Source organism: Magnolia sinica, chromosome 1 (assembly GCF_029962835.1).
Source record: "Magnolia sinica isolate HGM2019 chromosome 1, MsV1, whole genome shotgun sequence".
NCBI classification, from domain to species: Eukaryota; Viridiplantae; Streptophyta; class Magnoliopsida; order Magnoliales; family Magnoliaceae; genus Magnolia; species Magnolia sinica.
Window position 1 is genome coordinate 56723060 of NC_080573.1, and position 25479 is coordinate 56748538.

The following is a 25479-nucleotide window of genomic DNA, read 5'->3' on the forward strand; positions in this document are numbered from 1 at the left end:
CCACTTTCCTTTTCCCTTCATTGATCAAATTCTAAAAAGGTTAGTTGGTTATTCCTATTACTGTTTCTTAACGGGTATCCGGGTTACAATTCGATAGAGATAGCCCTTGAAGATCGAAGAAGACTACATTTACATGTCCTTACAACACCTTTGCTTACCGAAGGATGCCATTCGGACTATGTAATGCCCTCGCCACTTTTCAATGATGCATGATGAGTATTTTTTCTGATATGGTGGGGTAATATCTAGATGTCTTTATGAATAATTTCTCTATCTTCGGTCTATCTTTCAGCGAGTGCTTAGAGAGTCTTAAATGTGTGCTGAAAAGATGTGAAGAAAAAAATTTGGTACTTAATTGGGATAAGTGTCATTTCATGGTTCGTAAGGGAATTGTCCTTGGACATATCATCTCGTCCAAAGGAATCAAGGTAGATAAGGTAAAAATTAATCTTATCTCTAACCTACCTCCACCAAAGAACATAGAAGATGTGCGATCCTTCTAAGGACACGCCAGCTTTTACAGAAGATTTATAAAGGACTTTAGTCTCCTCTCTCGTCCTCTATGTAATCTACTTCAAAAGGATGCACTATACGAGTGGACTGAGCAATGTCAAGAAGTTTTCACTAAGCTTAAGGGCATGTTAACCACTGCACCTATAATGCAGCCACCTGACTGGAGCCTTCCTATTGAACTTATGTGCGACGTGTCTGACTATGCTCTTGGGGCGGTGTTAGGCCAGAGAAAGAGCAAGAAGCCCTATGTTATTCATTATGCAAGTAGAACTCTAGATCCTACTCAAGTGAACTACTCTACTATGGAAAAGGAACTCTTAGCCATAGTGTTCGCTTTGGATAGATTTAGGTCCTACTTGATCGGATCCAAGGTCATCATTTACACAGATCATGCGACGCTCAAGTATCTTCTTTCTAAGAATGATGCTAAACCTCATTTGATTAGATGAATCCTCATACTCCAAGAATTCGATTTGGAAATAAAAGATAAAAAGAGAGTAGAGAACGTAGTGGCTGACCATCTTTCCCACCTTGATCTCTTTAATTCCCTTGAGACGACACATATAAATGACATGTTCCCTAACGAATAATTGTTTAAAGTCTCTCATTCACCTTGGTTTGCGGATATTGCTAATTATCTTGCCACGGGTTTCACGCCAACACATTGGACTGCGCAAGATAAGAAGAAATTCTTCGCCGAAGTACACAAATTCTTCTGGGACGATCCGTATTTGTTTAAATATTGCCCAGACCAAATCTTAAGGAGATGTGTGCCACACAATGAACACCAAAGTGTCATCTCCTTCTGTCATTCATAGGCCTATGGTGGTCACTTTTCTGCTAAAAAGACCACGGCTAAAATTCTGCAGTGTGGCTTTTACTGGCCCACTATGTTCAAGGACACTCGTGAATTTTGCAAAGCTTGTGAGCGTTGTCAGAAATTGGGAGCATTGTCCCGTCAAAATATGATGCCTTTGAACCCCATTCTAATCATTGAAGCATTTGATTATTGGGGCATCGATTTCATAGGACCATTCCCCCAATCCTTTGGGAATTTATACATTTTGCTAGCCGTAGGCTATGTCACTAAATGGGTTGAAACGATTTCGTGCCGAAACAATGACCATCGAACAGTCATTAAAATCTTAAAAGAGAACATCCTTTCCCGGTTTGGAACGCCTCAAGCCATCATTAGTGATGGGGGCTCACATTTTTGTAATAAACCATTCAAGAATTTAATGAAGAAACATGGTATCTCTCATAAGGTGAGCACTCCATACCACCCACAAACAAGTGGGCAAGCTGAGATTTCTAATAGGAGATCAAACACATCTTGGAAAAGACGGTTAACCCCGAGTAAGGATTGGTCAATTCGATTGATTGATGCTTTATGGGCTTACCATACTATATTTAAAACTCCTATTGGAATGCCTCCTTTTAGACTTATCTATGGGAAGGCTTGCTAGTTGCCTGTGGAGTTGGAACATAGAGTCTATTGGGTAATAAAAAATCTAAATTTCAATCTGGACAACGCTCGCTCTGCACAAACTTTAGTTAAATGAACTTGAAGAAATCCGAAACGATGTGTACAAGAACTAGAGAATTTACAAGGACTAGATGAAGGGGTTTCATGACCAACACATTCTACAAAAATCATTCATGCCAAATCGAAAGTACTTTTGTATAATTCTCGGTTACATCTCTTTCTCGAGTAAGCTTCGATCTCGTTGGACCGACCCTTTCACCGTCATCAATGTTTATCCTCATGGGTCCGTCGAGTCAGAATCCCGACAATGACAATGAGTTTAAAGTAAATGGAAATCAATTAAAGCTATTTGTTGAGAAATTTGATTCGAGGACATCTCCATGCCTCTAAATAATCCTGTTTACTAGGATTGATCTCCTAGTCTCGATGGAGGTATAGGTAAGTTTATTGCTTTCATAAGACTAAGATAGTTTGTTTTATATCGTTTTAGGATAGTCGGCTTTTTCTGTTAGGATAGTTTGCTTTCCATTGTTTTAGGATAGTTTGCTTTTGTTGGTTAACTCTTGTGTTGAGCCACCTTCACGTTGAAATCTCTTTAGGAAAAAGTCGTACGACGTCATCAGGTACTATCTTTCCATTACTTCTCCTTCAATTTCGTTGTCTCACATGCATTGCATGCTTATGTCTTTTAGATTGAGGACAATGTAGATTTTAGGTTGGGGATGGGAGATTAGGTTACCTAATCGGTATTTTCTTGGTCTTGAACAAAATTCTGAATCTTTTTAAAAAATTTTCTAAAAATTTTTGTGAATTCAAAGTGATTTTGATGGTCATCTTTGATTTAAAAGTATAAGATACATAATGTTGGTTATTTATGACTCTTGGATTCAGCTATTTGTTAGATTTCACAATTAAGTTTAAATTATTAATCCATGATTAGAGGTTTTAAAACATTAATTGAGTCATGATTTCACATGTCACACCTAGCTTACATATTATAACTTTAGTTCAATATTGAATTGTTAACTTGGTAATCACTAAGCATGGAAGGGGCCAACCTGGGGAATTTGTCCATCATGTTCATTGAAAAAAAAAAGAGAATACCCAGCTAAAAAATAGTTATGTTCGAAAACAATTACTTGTTAAAGATCTATAAGAAGGTTGACACAGCGTGAAGCCATTGATGGAAAAATTAAAAGCTAGAAGAATAAAAAGGCTGAACTGTAAGGAAAGTTTCGATTTAGGTTGGGTTATTCAGAAATGCTTTGTTTGATTATCAACGTTATCATGAAAATTGACAGTTGGACTCTTAATGATGATAAGTCGATGTTACACTATGCACCCATGAAACTCAATGTTTAGAATTGTTCTAAATCGATGGATTAATACTTTAAACTTGACCATGAAGTTTACCGTGCGCTTGAGTTTAGGAGAAGCTAATGCTTAACATTAATGCATCTTAGAATTCTAGTATCTGGATTGTTTTTAAAAAATCACTCAGGTTTATAGAAATTATCCCCTAATTCTTAAATTAATTTTCACATACATTGCTCGGGATGAGCAAAATGCTGGTTACGGATTGTGTTGAGGGTAAAATATTGCATATTAGACCCCTGTTATTGCTTGGTTTTACGTACATGATAATGATTAACGTCCTGTTTTAATCATGTTTTGTTGCAAGGTGAATTTAGAAGCTTGGACTGAAAAAGGGAACTAAAAGCATGGATTTGATGCTCAAGAATCACCAAAGCAAGGGACGGATCTTAGGGGACCGAGATCGAAGAATTTACACGCCAGAGATTTAAGAAAATCAAGTGATTAACGATAAAGAGACCTAAAAGTCATCCTGAATACAAGATCATAGGGTTCCCACTATTCATTTGGCTCGAAACTTTATATCTGGCCTGAGGACCTTAAATTAACCGTACACGTCGAATTTCAGCCATTGAATCTTTATGGAAGTGGCCCAATGGACGACCACTAAAACAATGATATGGGGCCCACCTAATATTTAGATATGCTTCAATTTTGGTCTCAACCCCTTTAATGAGGTGGCAAATGGATGGACGGAGCGAATTTCTCACACACATCACAGTGGACACCACATGAACATGTGGGAGTGCACAGCGGAGCACTCCCACACCGCCAGGTTGGGCAGCCCGGTCAAAGTCAAGCTGACCCGACCCTTCTCGTGCAAGAGCCTAACACTCGCACATTTCTTGCTGGGCGTGTGTTGTGGGCCACCATCAAGGCCCACATGCATTATCTGGACCGTCCACTCGATCCAGGACGTGGGGCCGACCATACCCATGTTGAGTTTTTAGCCCCATGCACGTGTACACACGTAGATCGCCGTCAAACGTAGGATGAACGGCGGGTTGATTTGATACAGTGGGCCGCACCAAACTCGACTAAAACCACTCCTTTCCGACAAAAATTTCGACAAGAATCCAATGAATGGGGTGGATTTCTCTGAAAAAATCACTGTGGGGGCCCATCAAGCATCTCTGCACAGGAATTTTCACATTCAACGCATGTCCACTTTTCTTAGACATTGCAGGGAGTTGTGGCCCACCGTTTATGTTAGGATCTCTGATCCGAACCGTCCAAATGCTCTGGCAAGGGGTCGTTACCCCAACCATGGAGAAAAACTTGGTTTTTCAGCGCTCCATTTGCCAAAAACAAGATCCAAAGCAAGTTTCACACGGGTTTCTTGCACAGTCGGGTTTGCTGCGTAAATGCACGACCCCACCAACTCTAAACGCCATAACTGTCCTTGTTGCTACTATAAAGAGAGAGAGAGAGAGAGAGAGAGAGAGAGAGAGAGAGAGAGAAGTGCAGAGGGTATCCAAAGACGTGCGGAAGGAACGTGGGAAGAAAGAGAGAGAAAGAGAGAGAAAGGGTCGACCTCTTCCTTCTCCATCCTTTTTCATCCTTCTTCTTTAGTTTTCTTTCTTCCTCCCTTATGTTTTTGAGAGATCTTAGTCCATCATGTCATGCCCCAAACTTGAAAATCGGGCTCACAAAATTCTCAATCGCCGAATCCGGTCCCAACAGCCTCCGTAGTACCCCATTCTCGCCTCCCAGCGCCCATACGCTAGATTCTGATCTTGGGATCCTACAATGAGAATTTTTCAACGTACATTTGTCTCATAAGAAGCATAACCACAAGTATACTCAAATCACAAAGGCAACATCATCATTACATATCCACTAATATAAACATTTGAATACAATGCTGAAAGAGAAATACATATGTCGAAAATCAAAGCTCCAAAAACAACCGCACGCTCCAAGCTCAATCTGCTACGACCTAACGCCACTGCACACATCTATCGTGCATAAGCTTATAAAACGCTTAGAGGGTAGTGTAAGTGTATGTGATGCACGTGCCAAGCATATAGATATCGGAGATAAGTGGAAATACCGGCAATCCATAAATCGTACAATATCGAAATGCAAAAACACGCTGGTAAGTCCATAAATATCATCAACCTTATCCGGACTATGCAATGTAAAGACATAATAGGCCAATATCATATGTTGAGGAAGCAACGTAGATCAGCTATGCAATGCGGAGACATAGTAAGCCAAATATCGAATCGAGTCCATGAATACCATCAACCTTAATCGGTTTGTGCAATACATAATCACAAGAAACCAAATGCTATGTGCCGAGGGTGCAATGCAATATGCGATGTGAATGAAATGAGCAAACTAGAGTATGAAGTCGGGATGATAGTACGTAGTATCGCAAGCTACGGGGTCTACTATAAGGGACTTCTATCCAAATAAGTCCCATAGTTAAATTTGGATAGTTAGACTCAAAGGTGGTAAACTCCCGATCTTATGTTAGTCGCACGCCCTAACCGAAATCCCGACCATTGCGAAGGTACACGTAACAAATAGTTACGCACTACCAAGCCTAAATGGATAGTGAATGAATAAATGAATGAGTATGCAACTCCCACTCAATAAGTCTACATATCGATGCAGTACATCTCTGGGATCATCACCGGGATCTAGTACACTCTACATGCAATTGCCGCCCACCGGACGTGCAACCATACAAGTGGAAGAGACCTCACTATCTCGGCTTGTCGATAACCAATATCTACCAAGCACGTCGATAGCAGACCCAATCATGAGTGATCAAACTCAACCTAGTTATGCCCACTACCCTTGAGCGGGTAAGGCCACCACCCCTTACCAACCGACCACGATACTGGGAGATGCGGCATACTGGTATTCGGCACTCGGACGCTTATGTATCCACTCGGTCCTAACATTTGGGCATCCTCTGGTATTAAGAGGGTTTAGAAATTTTCATCTAGAGCCATCTATGGTGGCCCGATGCTAGTAATATATTTCCGATGTCCCATCTGGCCATCCACGATATGCTTGTAGAGGCTACAGCCCTGATGTCGCTAGGGCGTACACAACACTCAATGCAAGATGCATGAGTCATACAATCCAGTCATGCATCAATCCTACGCATATCGCGTGCTCATGTGAGACAATCTCCACTTATCAGGGAGTCTCATAACAATATGCCTAATGACATATGCAATGGTCAACAACATCTCATAACAAACATATAGATGATGCGTATGGGCATGTATCATGATGTTATGTTGTCATATACTTATAATCGGCATCGATAATCACCCTCGACAATCGGCCTCGATAATCGGCCACGACAATCAGAATCAGCTTTGATAATTGAAATCGGTCTCGATAATCAGAATCGGCCTCGATAATCGGAATCAGCGTCGAAGGACTTAAGGGAAGGTCACGATGTGGACATTTAACCATCATTGCCCATCAATATGGACATTTAACAAACATTGCTCCCAAGGAATGGCCCTCATACAGCCAAACATATAGTGGGCCCATGACCTCACACAAGGGCCTAATATACATCACCATGGGCCTCACTCAAGGGCCTAATACATATCACTATAGGCCTCGACACATGGGTAAATACATCATAATGGGCCTTACTCATGGGCCACAAACACATCACAAGTGGGACATAATGGGCTCATAAACATCAAAATGGTCCTACCAATGTCATAGACCGTGCATACAAAAAATACATCAAAGGTGGGGTTCCACAGATCTGGACGATGTAGATAAAATGCATCACGGCAGGGTCCACATTTGTTGGGCAGTATGGATAAAATAATCACAGTGGGTCTGCTGTCACTAGACCACATGGATGAAACACATCGGGTGGACCCCACTGCCACTAGATGGCGCAGGTAGAATACATACAAATAAGGTGGGACCCATGCAGCAGCTATGTAGCAAGTGTGTATGGCCAGGCCACCATCCAGATGGACGGCGTGTATGGATGGCGTGAATAAAGCACATACATCAAAGGGGTCCCACCATCCTAGCATATGGACTGTGTGGATATAAAATAAATACATCAGGGTGGGTCTAACCCACACATGTGGGATTGGCCCCCACACATCCAACAATGGAGGACGGTAGGGATAAGGTACATATATCATGGTGGGCTACACCACCGTCCAAGTACGGATGGTGTGGATTTAAAATACTTACATCAAAGGTGGTTCCCACCTCACATGTGTCGCATGTGCAAGGTAGGCCCCATCATCCAAATCAATGCTGGATGGTATGGATGTCCATGTACATCATGGTAGGCCCTACCGTCCACGTAGACGGTGAGGATACAACACTTACCTTACGGTGATCCAACACTTGGATGGTGCGGGTACAATGCATGTAGTAAGGTGGGTCCATGGGACCCACCACATGATATATATTATATTATATTATATATATATATACACACACACACACACTAGGTGGGTCACACCATCCAGGAGACTCGACGGTGTGGAGTGAGGGATGTCAGCCAATCAACTTCATCTCACCGTCCACAGATGGACGGTGAGGATGAAAATAAATAAATCAGGGTGGGTTCACATCAGCGTGGCCCACCAAAGTTATGAATCAAGCTAGTATTTGCATTTTCTCTCCATCTGGAGCTGTCCAAACGGTCGGGCAGCAAGCCCGTCGGCTGGACCAGTTTAATCCAAATCATGCTCGATACCAACTTGTAACGCCCGAAAATTCGAGGGTCGAGCAAGGCTCAACTCCTAAGTTCCAACGCATCACTTATGCAACATAGATAATGATGATTAAATGTTATCCATATTAGTGCATTAAACATGAGTGAGATTAATCTAAAATAACATATCATACTCCAGGTGTGATTAAATTAAGCAAGCGGAAGACTTAAGTACTTGAATTATAACATGAAAGTGTTTCACTATCCGGAGTATGAATCTGCTCCAGGTTGAATATATATAAGTATTTATTCCAAAATTTACAAAATATTAAAGTGTAACTATCCAACTAATCCATGTAACCCTCTAATCCTGTCGAATCAGAATAAGGTCTATAGAGACCCGCCTGATAGCTGAATATAGGAGAATTCCTCCTCCTCATTCATGAATTCCGGCTCCATCACGTAAGCCGCATCACAACCTGCATCTAAATCAGAGTCAGATTGGTGTTTTAAAACACCGTCCAAGAGTGAGAGTGAGTGATCAACTTAGTGGTACTATAAGGTAAAAGTTAACATGTTCTCAATTCAGTCAAGCAGTAATGATAAAGCAATACAATAATCATATCCTAAGTACTCTTGTTAATGTAAGAGTGATATGCATAATGATGCATGCCCTCGCCTGCACTCCCTCAGCGACTTCATCTCACGATCGTGTATGGTAAACTCCCTAAATGTGCGCTTCCTCGCCAAAGCACATGCAATGTGGTGCATGGTCATGTTAGCCAAGTAATTTATTAGGCTTATTCATACAACAGATTTGAGAAGCTAAGGTACCTCCCTTTATATCACTTACCCAAACGATGATCCATCCAGGGTCGTCAATCCTAGTTAATGGCATACGATAGGCAAGTTGTAGGGCATCACCCCTGATGAAAAGTAATGGATAGGTAAGTTCACGAATTTATACTCGAAGTCACTATGGAGAGGCTCGTCACGTAGGCCTATTTTTATACTCAAGATCACTACGGAAGGCTCATCACCTGAACGTAGGCCGACAGCTCGAATACGGTGTCCCATGCACCACCATATTTGGCTCACGAGAGTAGGTTGCTCACTGGTCACTACGGGGAGGCTCGTCACCCCAGCTTAGGCCAACAATTCGACCACGGTATCCCATACACTACCATGTCTGACTCATGAGTTTTAGCGGATCTTGGTACCATGGTTAAACGGGCTTTACATTGGTAAGTGGTACCTTAGATTCAAACAGTAGTGTCCATACATGGTAAACACACAATAGGTCAATCGGGTTAATTGACAAGTGCGATTGGTACGAACGCACGTTGAATTAGTCGAAATGAAGAGCGTAAGCACTCCGCATGGCCTAACCACTGTCGACAATTACCGTACGGCCCGAATTCATTTAATGTATCTAATGTGGCGAAACTAGTTCGGCCACCCTCTCAGAAACTGTTACCGATTGCCTGGACTGCGTAGTAGTCCCAATCATACTCAAATGCAATAAAGAATCACATATGTTAATCATAACAGCATTTTATAAACAATTCAAATTCAATAATCATTTGAGCATTTTATCAAACACATAGAACATGTTATTTTATATAGGCACTTTATACATAAAGCAATTAATAGTAATTTACATTACATGGAGGAAATTATTCATATGACTAAGGAAATTAAGAATCCCGTCTTAATATACTTAATAAGTACAATCCGTCAATAACATCTCATTCAGACATTTTAACAAACACTTAGACTACACATTCCTAAGTATAAGACTAGACTTGTTACAATATGAATTTTAGCAATTCATTTCACAGCACCGGTTACAAAGTATATAATAGGCATGTATCTAAGATTAGAAATCATGATAAGTACAAATCAAGATTTTGCATTCATTCAAACATTTCAACAAACACATAGAAAGCATTTTGTATTCACATAGTTCGCACACATATATAATCTATCGAAAACATCGTAACTAAGGTAGTATGACAGCAATCAAGTCAAACATAAATCATTCCTGACATTGAAAGCCTTGAAAACCATAACCTAAATGTTTATAGTCCGCATCTTTCGTCGGTTTGCTCGTTACAAACTCGGTTCGTACACTATACTTCTGTCTATAGCACAACGGCTACCTAAATCACGAAATAGGTTAGCTATTTCGTCGATTTTTCTATTTGATTTCCAAAACGAGATTAGGGTTAGGATTTCTTAACCAAATCGTATCTGGAATCGACGATGTAGCGAAACGAGAGAGATGATTTGGTTCGTGGTGCACTAGGAGTGAATCCTAGCAATGATCCACAAGTCACACTCTCTTCTCCTCACTCTTTTCTCTCTTATCTCTCCTAGGGTTTGGAGGAGATTCGTATGGAATGAGAGAGGGGTGGGTTAAGGGCTTTAAATAGGCCTAGAAGTAATGTCAATGGCCCCAGGGCCATGGTATACTTAGGGTATAGCCAAATAGTGTCTGTTTCGGGCAAACAGGACTCATCTGGTGGCTCATTACTCACTTACGTCATGGAGTAAGTTCTCTTACCATGGATTTAATCCAGGTTAAGGTTTTGGTTCGATCGGATTTGTGGATCGACTATGGAGGACCCGTATCAGTTCAACGGTCATCGTCACCCAATCGGGGCCACAAGTATATTGACCTATGTAAGGAAATTTTCCTGATCTAAGGGTATAATTTGGTCAAAATCTGACGGTCTGAAGTCTTCAATTTCGCCTGTAAGAGAATGGTCCAATTCACTTAAGTTCTGGTTCATTTTCTAAAGATATTCGCGTTTCTCACACACTTTGCTCAAGGCTCAAGTTGTGCGTTTCTGGATACTATTTGGGCTTGATTCCAGCGATGGTTGTCAAGCCCAATAAGGTGGTCATAAACTTATAGTTTCGCAGTAATTGGACTTACGATGCACGGTCCAGGTCTGATACAGAGTTTCAATGTGCTCCCGAGAGCAACTAGGTTTTGAGATTGCTCCTGAGTTTTTAAGTAATGTTGAGCTAGCGATTTTAATGGTTTTGGGTCTTGCGGTTCGTATAGATAGTGGTCCAAGCTAATTCCATTAATTATTCAGTTTAATACTTAATTAATTTTTCATTAATTTTTAAAGGATTCGGTCATTAAGGATTTCTACCCGAGGTGATACTTAGGTCTTTCTACGGATTTTTCGGGATGTTACAATCTACCCCCTTAAAGAAAAATTTCATCCTCAAAATTAGTACCTTTTCTACTCCTCGAGATTTTGAGGGTAGTTCTTATGGACTTCGGCTGTTTCCCAAGTCACCTCTTCCTCGGTGTGATGTGTCCATAAGTACCTTCACAATCGGGATAACCTTACTGCGCAGCACTTGTTCCTTCATATCCAGAATACGTGTTGGTTGAAGTACGTATGTAGCATCTTCACTCAGCTCACCTGCTCCCACTTAATAATATGAGTAGGATTAGGAACGTATTTCTTTAGCATTGATACATGAAATACGTTATGCACGCCCGCAAGTGGTGTGGACAAGGCGAGGCGGTATACAACCACACCCACTCGGTCTAAAATCTGGAATGAGCCTATGAAATCTTGGCATAAGCTTTCCCTTCTTCTGAAATGGAGTACTCCCTTCATGGGGAAACCTTAAGAAACATATGGTCCCCAACCTCAAATTATAGTTGTCGTCGAGTATCGGCATAGCTCTTTTGTCTGCTTTGCCAGAAGTCGACGCCTAATAATGTCGATCTTCTCTGAGGTCGCCTGTACTAAATCTGGGCCAATCAGACTCTTCTCACCAACCTCTGCCCAACAATATGGTGTTTGACACGGACGCCCATACAATGCTTCATAGGGAGTCATGCTAATGCTAGCTTGAAAACTGTTGTTATAAGCGAACTCGGCATAGGGAAGATAGTCATCCCAATTGTCCTTGAAATCAAGCACACACACTCATATCTTCTAACACTTGATTTACCCGTTGTCTGCCCATCAGTCTATAGGTGGAACGCGGTACTGAACTTCAGTTTCACCTCCATTACTTCCTGGATTCAAGTCCAAAAGATAAACGTGAATCGCGTGTCTCGATCCGACACAATTTCCATAGAGACTCCATGTAGTCGTACAATCTCCTTGATGCACAGCCTGACTAAATCATCTACGAAGTTCGAAACTTTAATAGGGAGAAAATGAGCCGATTTGGTCAATCGGTCCACAATCACCCAAATGGAGTCGTGTCCCTTCCTTGTCTTCGGTAACCCGGTAATGAAATTCATAGATATGAAGTCCTACTTCCATTCAGCTATGGGCATGGGCTGAAGTAAACCAGGAGGCTGGTGATGCTTGGCCTTGACTTACTGGCACGTGAGACACCGGGATACAAAGTCCTCTATATGGGCATTCATGTTGTCCCACCAATACGAACGCTTCATATCTCGATACATCTTTGTACTACCAAGATGCATCATCATCTTCGAATTATGAGCAGCCATAATAACGTAAACCCCCATCCGAGCCAACACTATATTAAGAGTCTTTATCGTCATTAGCTCGTTTCCTCATCTTTACCAACCATTCATCTTCTCTCTAAGCCATAATGATCCGGTCATCAATAAGTGGTTGTATATGAATATGTGCGACGCTCACGAATGGCTCCTCTACTGTAAGCTTCTGCTCGAAGTCTTGCACAAATTCTACCATGTTCCACTCTTCAATCATTAGCGGAGCCACAAATTCTATGGTCTTCTTATGGTACAACACATCTACCACAAGGTTAGCCTTACCAGGATGGTAGGAAACCTCAAACTTGAAGTCCTTCAAGGTTTTCATCTATCGCCGCTGCTTCATATTCAGGTCCCTCTGCGTAAATATGTACTTGAGGCTCTTGTGGTCACAAAAGAGCTCGAACTCCTCTCCGTAGAGGTAATGTCTCCAGAGCTTTAATGCGAAGATGATGGCTGTCAATTCTAGGTCATGCGTAAGGTAGTTCTCTTTGTGCTTCCTCAACTGTCGTGAGGCATAGGTGATCACCCTATCCTTCTGCATAAGAACACATCCGAAACCAACACGAGACGCGTCAGTGTATATCGTATATCTGACCCCTTGCTCTGACAATACTAGCACGAGTGCGGATGTTAACTTATCATTCAATTCCTGAAAGGCTGCTTCTGCCTTCTCATTCCAGGCAAAATTAAGATCCTTTCAAGTCAGCTAAGACAACGGTCGAGCTATCTTAGAAAAAATTTTGAAAAATTTGTGATCGTAGCCTGCAAGTCCAAGGAAACTCCTCACTTCTATAACCAAACCGGGCTGCTCCTAGTCTTACATTGTGGTCACCTTAGCGAGGTCCATGGAAATACCTTCCTTGGACACCACGTGCTCCAGAAACTTGACTTCTTCCTTCCAGAAGTCGCATTTTCGGTATTAAACAAACAACTGATTCTTCTTGAGAGTATCGAAGACTGCTCGCAAGTGCTCTTCATGATCCTTTCGACTCTTGGAGTATATCAAAATGTCATCTATAAATATGATGACAAAACGATTCAGGTACGGCCAAAACACCCAGTTCATGAGGTCCATGAACATTGCCGGTGCATTTGTGAGTCCAAACGACTTTACAAGAAATTCATAGTGCCCAAAACTGGTTTTGAATGCCGTCTTCTGCACGTCTTCATCCCTGACGCGCAACTGATGGTATCCAGTCTGTAAGTCAATCTTCGAGAAATACTATGCCCCTTTCAACTAGTTAAACAGATTATCTATCCTGGGAAAAGGATACTTATTCTTAACTGTCACTTGATTCAACCTACGATAATTAATACACAATCGTAGTGATCCATCCTTCTTCACAAACAATACAGGTGCTCCCCAAGGAGATACACTAGGTTGTATGAAACCTACATCCAACAGATCATCGATATGTCTCCTTGGCTCTTCCATTTCACATGGATGCATGCGATACATCGGTAGAGAAATGTGTGTCGCACTAGGCATAAGGTCGATAGTAAAGTCGATTTCACGCCGAGGAGGTAGTCTGGGTATCGTTCTGAACACGTCCATGAAATCTTGGACTATGGGCGTGTTTCCAAGTTTCGGACCATTAACATTTCCTAGCAAGGTAGCATAACAACTAATGCGGTAGTATCAACTGACCTGAACTGGGAAAGTAAAGGTCGTGCCCTCAAGTGCATGTATTGTCACCAATTTGGTATCGCAATCGATCTCTGCCTTTATCTCGGTGAGCCAATCCATACCGAGGATGATATCGTAATGATATGGTGGGGCCACGATCACGTTAATGAGTACTGTTCTATTTCCTAAGTCTATCGAGCAACCCTTACAAATCTTGGTAGAGTCTGAAAAGGTTCCTGTGGCGGTAAGGAGTCTCACCCCAATCATAGGAGTAGTTTTCAACACTAGCCGCTTGACTGCTGCACATGATACTATCGAAATAGTAGACTCGATGTCCACCAACAGAAAAACTAGTATACCTTAGATATGTGTCATGACTTCGAAAGCCAATGGTGCTACGATTGCTGACTCAGATGCTTCAGCTGCAAGTGAGTGCACACGAGCTTGTTAAGGACGATTTGGCTGCTTTGCCATAGGCCGTTGAGGTGGCCTACTTCGAGGTACATTCGGTCTATAAAAAGGCTGGGCTGGAGGTACTGATCGTAGAGGTGGAGTTGAAATGGCTTGAGGTAACTGATCGTTGATCCTCTGAGGTGGCGAGAAGCCATTGTCTCTCATCTTGGTAAAGTAGTAAGTGTCCATGGGGCCCAACCTCTTACAGTAGGTGCACCACGAATCTGATCACCTCGGTTAGATCGGTGGAGCCGTAAGTTTAAGAGGCGAATCTGCATATGGCCTCTTACCAAGGAATGGATGGTTCGGCAAGCCAGGTAGAGGCCTCGGTCCCATGGGCATACGCGTACAGGACAGTCTGTCCCCATCCTGCTGAGCTCGCAGGGACATGCTCACTAGCTCAGCATAATTGGAAACGCTAGCGCAACACATCTTCGTGCAGATATCAGGCCGCAGACCCTCTGAGAAACGCCACATCTTCATCGACTCATTTGCTAGTATCAAAGGAGCATATCTAGCTAGCTCCATGAATCAGTTCTCATACTCTGACACAGACATTCCTCCCTATTGGAGGCGAAGGAACTCACCCTCCTCATTACGGTATGTGAGGGGAAAATACTTCCCATGGAAGCGAGTCTCAAATGCCTCCCATGTCCATATGTATCCAAGAGCAACTGTTCGCAGGATGCTGTCCCACCAAAGACTAGCTTCCTTCTCAAACATGTAGGTAACCAACTCAACCTACTCTGCCTCAGTGCAGTGCAGCGGCTTCAACATCTTAGAGATGCGATCAAGATAATATTTGGACTCATCAAGCCTATGTGTGCCTACAAAGGTGGGAGGTCGAAAATGCTGAAAGCGTTTGAATAAACCGCAGGCATTCATGTTTCCAGTAGGCTGCATAGATGGTGCAGGCGGGACCATATTCATGTTTTGGGCAAGGGCCGCCGTAATCGTGGTCCAAACCTGCTGCTGCTGCTGCATTAGGAGCATCATCATCTGCTCCAACCTATCAGGAGGAGCCGCCTGAGGCATGTGGGGCGTCGAGGTAGATGCACGGTTCTGTTTTGGAACCAATGATGCACTAAGTGTTGACCCATTGGTGAGGCCAGTGGCCGGTTGAGAATCCGGCATGGTGTCACTATCAGGGCCCAAACTAGGGTCCGTGTGGCTATCACTTAGGGGAGGTGCCTCGTCAAACGATCAGCCAAGTGCGAGATGTACAGTGCTCCGAGTGTTCTTAGGTGGTATTCCTAATATGCAACATAGGGTGCAACACACGTAAGATTTTGGATAACAATACTCAATTTTTCCAGGCATTTTACACATTTCATAACAGAAGAAGCTTCATGCATTTTATTTAGCCAAAATTGTCACAATACATGAGATGTAGTCTTACATGGATCATGATAAAAGATGCATGCAAGCTAGGCTATCAAAAGCTTTAAACAACAAGCAAACTAACACACCACTAACCTACCAAGGCTACTACATGGAAAGATAAGAAACAAAGAAAACTCAAAGACGACCACAACATATGACTAGTCGTCCGACTCTGGTGATGGTGGAGGAGCACCCTTGTCCTACGTGTAGCACAGGAAAGTCTTCAAATTGCGAGACATCCTCTTAAGTTTCTGTTTCATATAAGCTTGATTCTCTTCAAGCTTTTGCTTCAGTTCGGCCTGGGTCTCCTTGACCTCCTATCTCAGGGTGGCCTGATTTTCTTTAATCTGAGCCAGGCGGGCTTCTATGGCAGCCCGATCATGGCGGTGCTCATGTGAAGCAGTAGGAGATCCCCCATCAGAGTCTTAGGCTTCCTCCTCATCCTCACTGCTTTCCTCTTCATCTGTCTCCTTAGAACCTTCCTCTTCACTACCTTTCTCATCTTCACTCTCTTCTTCCTCTTCACTTTCTTCCTCTATCTCATCCCCATATTCATCGGGACGGGCTTACTGTTGTCATGGGCCGATTCTCATGTTGTTGAGTGTAGTGTCATTTATGAAATGGATCGGGGCAAGGTCATCCATGTTAAGTCTGTAGCCGAACTCACGAGCAATCTTGCATATAAGTCGACTGAATGGGAGTGAAATATTTGTCCTAACAAAGCATGTGGTCTGGACTATCTGTAATAGGATGAACGTAGGCAGACACAGCTTGTCTCCTTGCCCAGCTCACTAGAGGAAGTCTACCATCGGACGAGTACACTCGGTACAGTTGCTCCACCTAGGATACATATTGTACGTGAAGATGTGGTGGAGTAGGCAGCATTCTACCGTCATCTCGGTCACTTGGAGGCAATTGCCTCTCTTCCAGTGAACCAGTCGGCCACACAGAAAACACGTATGGCGATCTCTTTCTCGCACACTCTTGAGACGAGATTCACTAGCATGCACCTCACCACATGCAATCCCCATAATTTGGGCCATCATATTTATGTTGACTATGGCTTCCTGCCTTCCCACGGGAATAGTGAACTATAGAGGCTCTAGTAATGGATCCCATATGTGGGCATAGAAGGTTTAGACAGTGCTTTCACAGGCATGAGGTTTGCCCTTAAATATGGGACCTCACCTGGATTCCAATAGGATGTCCATTACCATGAAACTCACCGTGTCCGATGCCTGACGGTAGAGCTCTTTCGAAGGGAATCTGGGGATCGAGATCCAGTTTCATCCTTCCCTCTCTCTCGGCACTCTTGCTCATTTTGGCACCCATTTTCTTCCTTGGACGGGTTGAGCGGCTAGGCTCGGCTTCATCTGTAGATGCCCTTCTCTTTCCCATAAGAGAAAGGAGTGTGGAGAGCGAGAAGATTGTAACCAATAGTTCAAAAACGAGCATGGGGTGGAGAAAGCTTAAGAATAGGGTGGATTTGGGAAGTTTGAGAGTTATGAGACACAAAGATGTAAGTTTTGTACTCAAATAGGTGAGAAATAGGGAAGATGAGGAGTTGTATGAGATGGGTTTGAGGGAAATGGTAGAGGTAATGGATGATATGGAAGAAGATGAAGCTTGTGTGTATGGAAGAGAGATGTGGAGAGGAAAATCAAATTTTTGGAAGAGTTTAAGAGCTAGGGGAGTGGTGAAATGAGTAAAGGGGAGCAAGGGGACCCTAAATAAAGTGGTCTCACATGAAAACGGGCCCCACATGTGTGTGGCAGGGGCGGCGGGCCGCCGGACCCTTGAGCCCGCCGCGGCCCACTGGACCTGGGCACTATGCACCGCGGTAGGCACGGTGGCACCACGGTCCACTAGCCTTAAGGCGGTGACTCTGCCCTAGGGCAGTAGCCTCCCCCTTCTAGGGTGCTAAAAATGCACGGGGGACCCCCTGGGTTCCACCGAAAAATGCGATTTGGGCCCCGTCACCCGTTTGAGGTGTATTTGGGTTCCATCTTGCACATATTCACGCTTCTCGAGTCATTTGAGTGTGGAATTCACTGAATCAGAGTCTAAACCCATCGATTGACGATCTAGAAAGGAATTGAGATCATTTCACATGATCACAGATGTATACGGGTCACATTCTAACGATCAGTTTCGCCCGCCGGTGAAACTTGGAATCCTACGATCATTTCTACATTTTATCGCCCCCTCCTAAGTCGAAGTACATTAGTGTGCATCATATTACCATAACAAAAAATGATAAAGTAATACAACAATCACATCCTAAGTACTCTTGTTAATGCAGGAATGGTATGCTATAATGATGCATGTTCTCGCCTGCACTCCCTCAGCGACATCATCTCACGATTGCGCATGCCAAACTCCCTAAATGTGTACTTCCTCGTCGAAGCACATGCAATGCGGTGCATTGTCATGTTAGCCGAGTAATTTATTAAGCTTATTCATACAATAGATTTAGGAAGCTAAGGTACCTCCATTTATATCACTTACCCAAATAATGATCTATCTAGGGTCATCAATCCTAGTTAAGCACATACGATAGGCAAGTTGTAGGGCATCACCCCTGATGAAAGCAGTGGATAGGTTAGTTTACGAGTTTACACTCGAGGTCACTAGGAAGAGGCTCATCACCTGAACGTAGGCCTATTTTTATACTCGAGGTCACTACGGGAGGCTCGTCACCTAAACGTAGGCCGACAGCCCGAATACAGTGCTCATACACCACCATATTCGGCTCACGAGTTTAAGTTGCTCACTAGTCACTACGGGGAGGATCGTCACCCTAGCGTAGGCCGACAGTTTGACCACGGTGTCTCATACATCAATATGTCCAGCTCATAAGTCTTAACGAATCTTGGTACCATGGTTAAACAGGCTCTACATTGGTAAGTGGTACCTTAAATTCAAGCAGTAGTGTCCATATATGGTAAACACACAATAGGTCAATGAGGTTAATTGACAAGTGTGACTGATATGAGCGCACATTGAATTAATCGACATGGAGCGCATGAGTACTCCACGTGACCTAATCACTGTCGACAATCAGCGTACGACTTGAATTCATCAAATGTATCAAATGTGGTGAAACTAGTTCAGTCACTCACTCAGAATTCGTTACCAATTGCCTGGACTGCGTAGTAGTCCCAATCATACTCAAATGCAATAAAGAATCACATATGTTAATCATAACAGCATATTATAAACAATTCAAATTTAGTCATCATTTGAGCATTTTATCCAACACATAAAACATGTTATTTTACATAGGCACTTTGTATATAAAGCAATTAATAGTAATTTACATTACATGGAGGAAACTATTCATACGACTAAGGAAACTAAGAATCCCGTCTTAATACACTTAATAAGTACAATCCATCAATAACATCTCATTCAGACATTTTAACAAACACTTAGACTACACATTCCTACGTATATAGACTAGACTTGTTACAACATGAATTTTAGCAATTCATTTCACAACACCGATTATAAAGTATATAACAAGCATGTATCTAAGACTAGAAATCATGATAAGTACAAATCAGGATTTTGCATTCATTCAAACATTTCAACAAACACATAGAAAGCATTTTGTATTCACATAGTTCGCACACATATATAATCTATCGAATAGATCTTAGCTAAGGTAGTATGGCAGTAATCGAGTCAGACATAAATCATTCCTAACATTGAAAGCCTTAAAAACTATAACCTAAACGTTTATAGTCCGCACCTTTCGTTGGTACGCCTACTATGAACTTGGTTTGTACACTACATCCCCGTCTACAGCACAACGGCTACCTAAATCATGAAATGGGTTAGCAACTACATAGATTCCTCTATTTGGATTCCTAAAACTAGATTAGGGTTAGGATTTCTTACCCAAATCGAAGCTAGAATCGTTGGTGTAGCGATGGTGGGTGGTGATTCGGTATGTGGAGTAGTGGGAGTGAATCCCTGCAATAATCTCCCTATCTATCTCTCTTCTCCTCACTCTTTTCTCCTCTTTTCTCTCTTCTCTCTCCTAGGGTTAGAAAAATTCGTATGGAATGAGAGAGGGGTGATTTAAGGGCCTTATATAGGCTCAGAAGTGATGTCAATGGCCCCAAGGCCATGGTATACTTAAGTTATAGCCAAAAGGCATCTGTTTCGGGCAAACGGGAGGCCCATTATCTATTTATGTCATGGAGTAAGTTCCCTGCCATGGATCTAAGCCAGGTTAAGGTTTTGGTCCGATCGGATTTGTGAATCAACCGTGGAGGACCCATATTAGTTCAATGGTCATCGTCACTCGATCAGGGCCACAAGTATACCGACATATGTAAGGAAATTTCCCTGATCCAAGGGTATAGTTTAGTCAGAATTTGACGGTCCAAAGTCTTCAATTTCGCCCGTAAGTGAATGGTCCAATTCACTTAAGTTTGAGTTCATTTTCTAAAAATATTCACGTTTCTCACACACCTTACTCAGGGCTCTAGTTGTGCGTTTCTGGATACTATTTGGGTTCAATTCCCATGATGCCTGTCAAGCCCAGTATGACATTCATAACCTTATAGTTTTGCGGAAATCTGACTTTTGACGCGTGGTCCAGGTCCGATACAGAGTTTCAATGTGCTCCCGAGAGCAACTAGGTTTTGAGATTGCTCCTAGGTCTTTAGGTAATGTTAAGTTAGCAATTCTAATAGTTTCAGGTCTTACAGTTTGTATAGATAGTGGTTCAAGATATTCCATTGGTTATTTAGTTAGTACTTTAACTAATTTTCGTCTAATTTCTAAAGGATTTGGTCATTAAGGATTTCTGCCTGAGGTAGTACTCGGGCCTTTGTACAAATTTTTTTGAGACGTTACGACCCTCCCTATACAATGCATTCATCAAGATGGGTCCCACCATATGTGGGCCCTCAAATTTATCAAAATCAAGATGATGAACACCCACCTTTGATCTCCTCTTCCTTCTTCCGCCTATAGACTCTAGAGCTCCAAGGAAAGATTTCAACGATCGAGATGATCTTAGATGGTGGAGATGGGGGTAGAAAGGTGGGCCACACTAGCTTCTCTCATGGAAGCTTAGACGTGGGTTGCTTGGAGAATGTGGGAGAGAGAGAGATGAGAGAGAGAGAGGTTGTTAGAGAGAGAGAGATGGGTGAGTGATGGGTGTGAGTGAGGGGTGAGTGAGGGGTGTACTTGTTTGTAAGAGAGAGAGAGTTGACTTTGGGGATGGTGGTTGTACTTGGGGATGGGTGTTGTACTTTGACTAGTGATGTGATTGATTTGACTTGTTTCTCTAGGGTTTGTAAATGTACGGCGTTTCCTCGAACTGAATGCAGGCCCACATCTCCTGGCTTGGGTATCGCCTCGGCGTGTGAGATGCAGCGATGGCGCCGTCGCTAGGGTACAAGTCTCAGGTCGAGCTGACTCTGAAATACAGGATGCGACTCAAGGTTGAGCACAAACGCTTATTACAGATCACGAGGACTACGGAAGCCTATGGAATGGTATGGTGTAGGATACGGGTCTCACACATCATGTCTATGATGAACTAAACCTCTTAGGTAGGGCTAAGAAGTGAAGCTTGTAGCATGATGGGGTGTTTTCTACGACTTTGATTCATACTATGTTGAACTCTCTTTGATTGTAGTTTGATTATAAGGAAAATTCATAGTTTTTAATGGTTTGTTGTGACTTAAATTATAATGGATCTGCGATATCTTTGAGTATTTTCCATGCATGTATGGAGGTTATGGTCGTTGGGACCCTGTTGTTCATCAAAGTTTATAAACTATGAGTATAGATACACCCATAAAAAATCTCCAAAATTTCAGATAAACTTGTTTTAAACTAAAATTTATCCTTAAATAGGGTCACCATCAAGAAGAAAAAGTTTCTCTTATAGGAATAGAGACTTTCTAATTTATTTTAGGATTTTTTACTATTTCAATGAAATTCTGACATATTGGGAAATCCCCACTAGTTGCAGATAGAAGACACATCAAAAAATTTTGAAAATTTTCCAAATAGATCATGTAGGTCTCCATCAACCTTCCCCTAAAATTCCACCTCAATTGGATCTATATAAACTTCCATAAAAATCCGATAATAGCAAAAATTAGTAAAAATTGCTACTGGATAGCAAGATTTTATATACCTCACAATGGTGAAATACCACCCAAACCATTGAATCTTTCCTCATAAAATTTTTTGGAGTCTCAAGAGCAAGTCAGGGGCTTAGGCTCTAAATTTTGAATAAATTGGATATATGGATCGAAAGTTAAAATTCTTGGAGCGACAGACTGTAAATATAAAGAGATTTTGGGCATTTACAATGACAACACTAAAGCTTAAGTTCAACAATGAATGGATGATTTGGCCTATCCATTGTCATCTAGTCCAGTTAGGATATCTGGATTTTGGGGTGAAACGAAGATCTTTCCATAGATGTAGAAGGAATCGGGACTAGAGGATCATGAACCATAATCAAGTAAGGCTTGCATGAGTTAGTCGGATTACAAAATCTCGGGGTCGAGAATTTTATTTAAGGGGGGTAGGCTATAGCGACCCGATTCGTATGGCCAATCATGCACACCTAGAGTACATGGGATTCCCCATGAATCTAAAACAATAGGAAATATGGACTGATGGAACCATGTTTAAGCGAAATTTATGCGGTTTGACTCGAATTCTAAAGTCCTTACAAATCTCAATGACCCAATGCCTTGATCAAGCAAAAGACCGAGATTTAATAGGATTACGAACTGATACCAGTAAATCCTCTGTACTATGTAGACAAAGGATCTGTGTATCGAGCTCAAACCCAATATGACCATTTATTCATATTACCTCGAACACGGGAAGTAGGGACTCCTTAGAGGCATGAAAAATGACTCAGATAATGGAAGTACTAAATTTCGGGGGCAAAATTATGTTCTAAGGGGATAGATTAATTGTAACACCCCGAACTTTTCGATACTCGAGTATCGAAAGTTCTCGAGCATTACCATAAGATTTTAACTTGGTATATACATGTATACAAAATCAATCTAACTATCATAACCTTACATTTAATCCTTGACATGTATCTAACCCTTGAGAACAATCCCCACCCATAAATCAAGTCATTCGACTGTTGATCATGTAGTCTAATACATGTACGTTCCACTAACTAAATCAACGAATAACCCTTCATCCATGATAATTTAGGCATAAGTTCTTTTATAATAATTTCTTAAAAATGTGCCTACAACCATGTAGAACCATTAGATTTCACAAAATTCTTAGAACAACAATAATTACGAAAATGCCATCAACGTAGACACTTGAATTCAAGAACACATAATTCCCATGATCCATTTCAAGTAAAATTTTACACCATGCCTATGTATCACAAATTAGATGTACACGTCAAATTTCAACCCTTAGATCATTATAAAAGTGGCCCAATTGACAAATCAACCCCTTAACCATTGATTTTGGCTGTCCATCAAGTAAAGGAAGGTTATGGGAGAATATTTTCCTTTCATCTGTGTCTGTATGATCTTATGAATAGGTTGGATGACAAATAAACCTCACCGTAGGGCCTAGAGAGGTTTCAATGGTGTAAATCACAACACCCACCATTTAATGGAGTATGACCCACTGTTTCATGGAGTGTAACCCACCTGATCTTTGGATATGCTTCAAATTTGGGCCGAACCCCTTAAATTAAATGGAAAAAAATGAATGGACGGTGTAGATTTCTCAGAAATAACATTGTGGACCACACTTTGAGGATGAGGGTGCACGTAGTGCATGCACACCCACTGTTCACCACATCAAAAAAACGGGGTCAAATTAGGTTTAACCGAACTGTTCATTGAACGCGGCCCCCACCCTTGATCCGAGATTTTGGTAATTTACACCAAAGGGAAGATAAAACCCAACATATTGTCCGACCGAATCGGACGCCGCATGAGGACGATCGATGAGATCTGGGGCCTTCCAAGTTTCCGATGCAACGATTCTTGTTGATCTGGGCCGTTCAAAACTGAAGAATAAGGGCTTCGATTTCACCCAAGGAGATCGAAATAAATAAAGAAAATAGGGAGTCAGTTTTTTCGCCACATCTTTCCTGCATTAACAACATCCTAGAATTCACGTTTGTAAGCCCTTCGGATACTACGTTCAAGTGTATAACATGATCGGATCACAAATATGGTGGGCTAAGGATCAGGAGATGATGATTTTAGACCGCCCAAAGAATAGACCCAATGCAGGAAGGGACGAGAACCAATCTACCATTAAAAATAGAGGTTCGGCTAGCTAATCGAGCACCGAACGATGGGACCAAGAGAAAACGTTAGGGAGATGATCGGGAATGTCTGTCTGAGGTCTCTTCATCAGAGAATCCTTCCACAATGAACGGATGGGATCAAACGTAACATGAGGAGCATGATTTCAAACCCACACAAAGGCAACAACGAAGCACTGTGCATAAACAAGTGCAAGAAACTCCATGAGATGGGGGCGTTCACTGACATGCTTTTGCCAGACAAGGGAAGTGGGGAAGAAGGGGAGAAAGTAGATCCGAAAGAAGAAAGAAAGAAAGAGGAGAAAGAAAGAGAGGTCGGGCGATGAGTAGTCGTAGCCGCTCGTTAAGTTGAGTCATTGGCTTGATCCCATATTTAGATTAGTTTCCTCCAGCAGCACCAGGTGTAAGTAAGAAACATTCATTTTAATCTCCATGATTCAAACAAAAATTTGAGAAAACCATGTATAGAGTTCTACTGAGTCAAATTGAGTTGACTAGATGGAAGGAGTCGCTGAACCTCGGGATCTTTAAGTTGAAATTCATTAACTTGAGAGGTGTATGGCGCATGCAAACCATACCTTAATCAAGGTCTTCGTCCATATCCATTAGCTTAAGCTAACACTACCATAAATCGGGACCTAACTTAATTTTAGCCATTTGGATTTCGAGTCGACTCACTGGGTCCTGGACTAAGTCAGGGCCAGATTTGAGTCGAGCTTCAGGTGAGGGTTTTATCCTTTAGGCTTACATTAATTTAAGTTATTATATTTACCTTGCCTTATATGTCATCATGTTGTTTCATCTTGCCTTTAACATGCATTCGAGTTACTTTGAATTATTCCTACAATTATATGTTTTACCATCAATTATTTGCCCTTGAGATTGTAGTATAATGTTGTTTGCATGAGATCTTCTTAAATTTATGTAGGGAAATGGATACAAGCGTTGCTCTTGCCTTTATCAATTTATTGAGTTGGCCCATGCCACTCTCCTCTTTATTGAGTTGGTCATTACCACTCTCCTTATTATTGAGTTGGCCATTGCCACTTGTCTATCTGTTGAGTTAGCCATTGCTACTCTTCTCTTATTGAGTTGACCATTGTCACTCTCCTCTATATTATGTTGACCATTGTAACTCTTCTCTTTATTATATTGG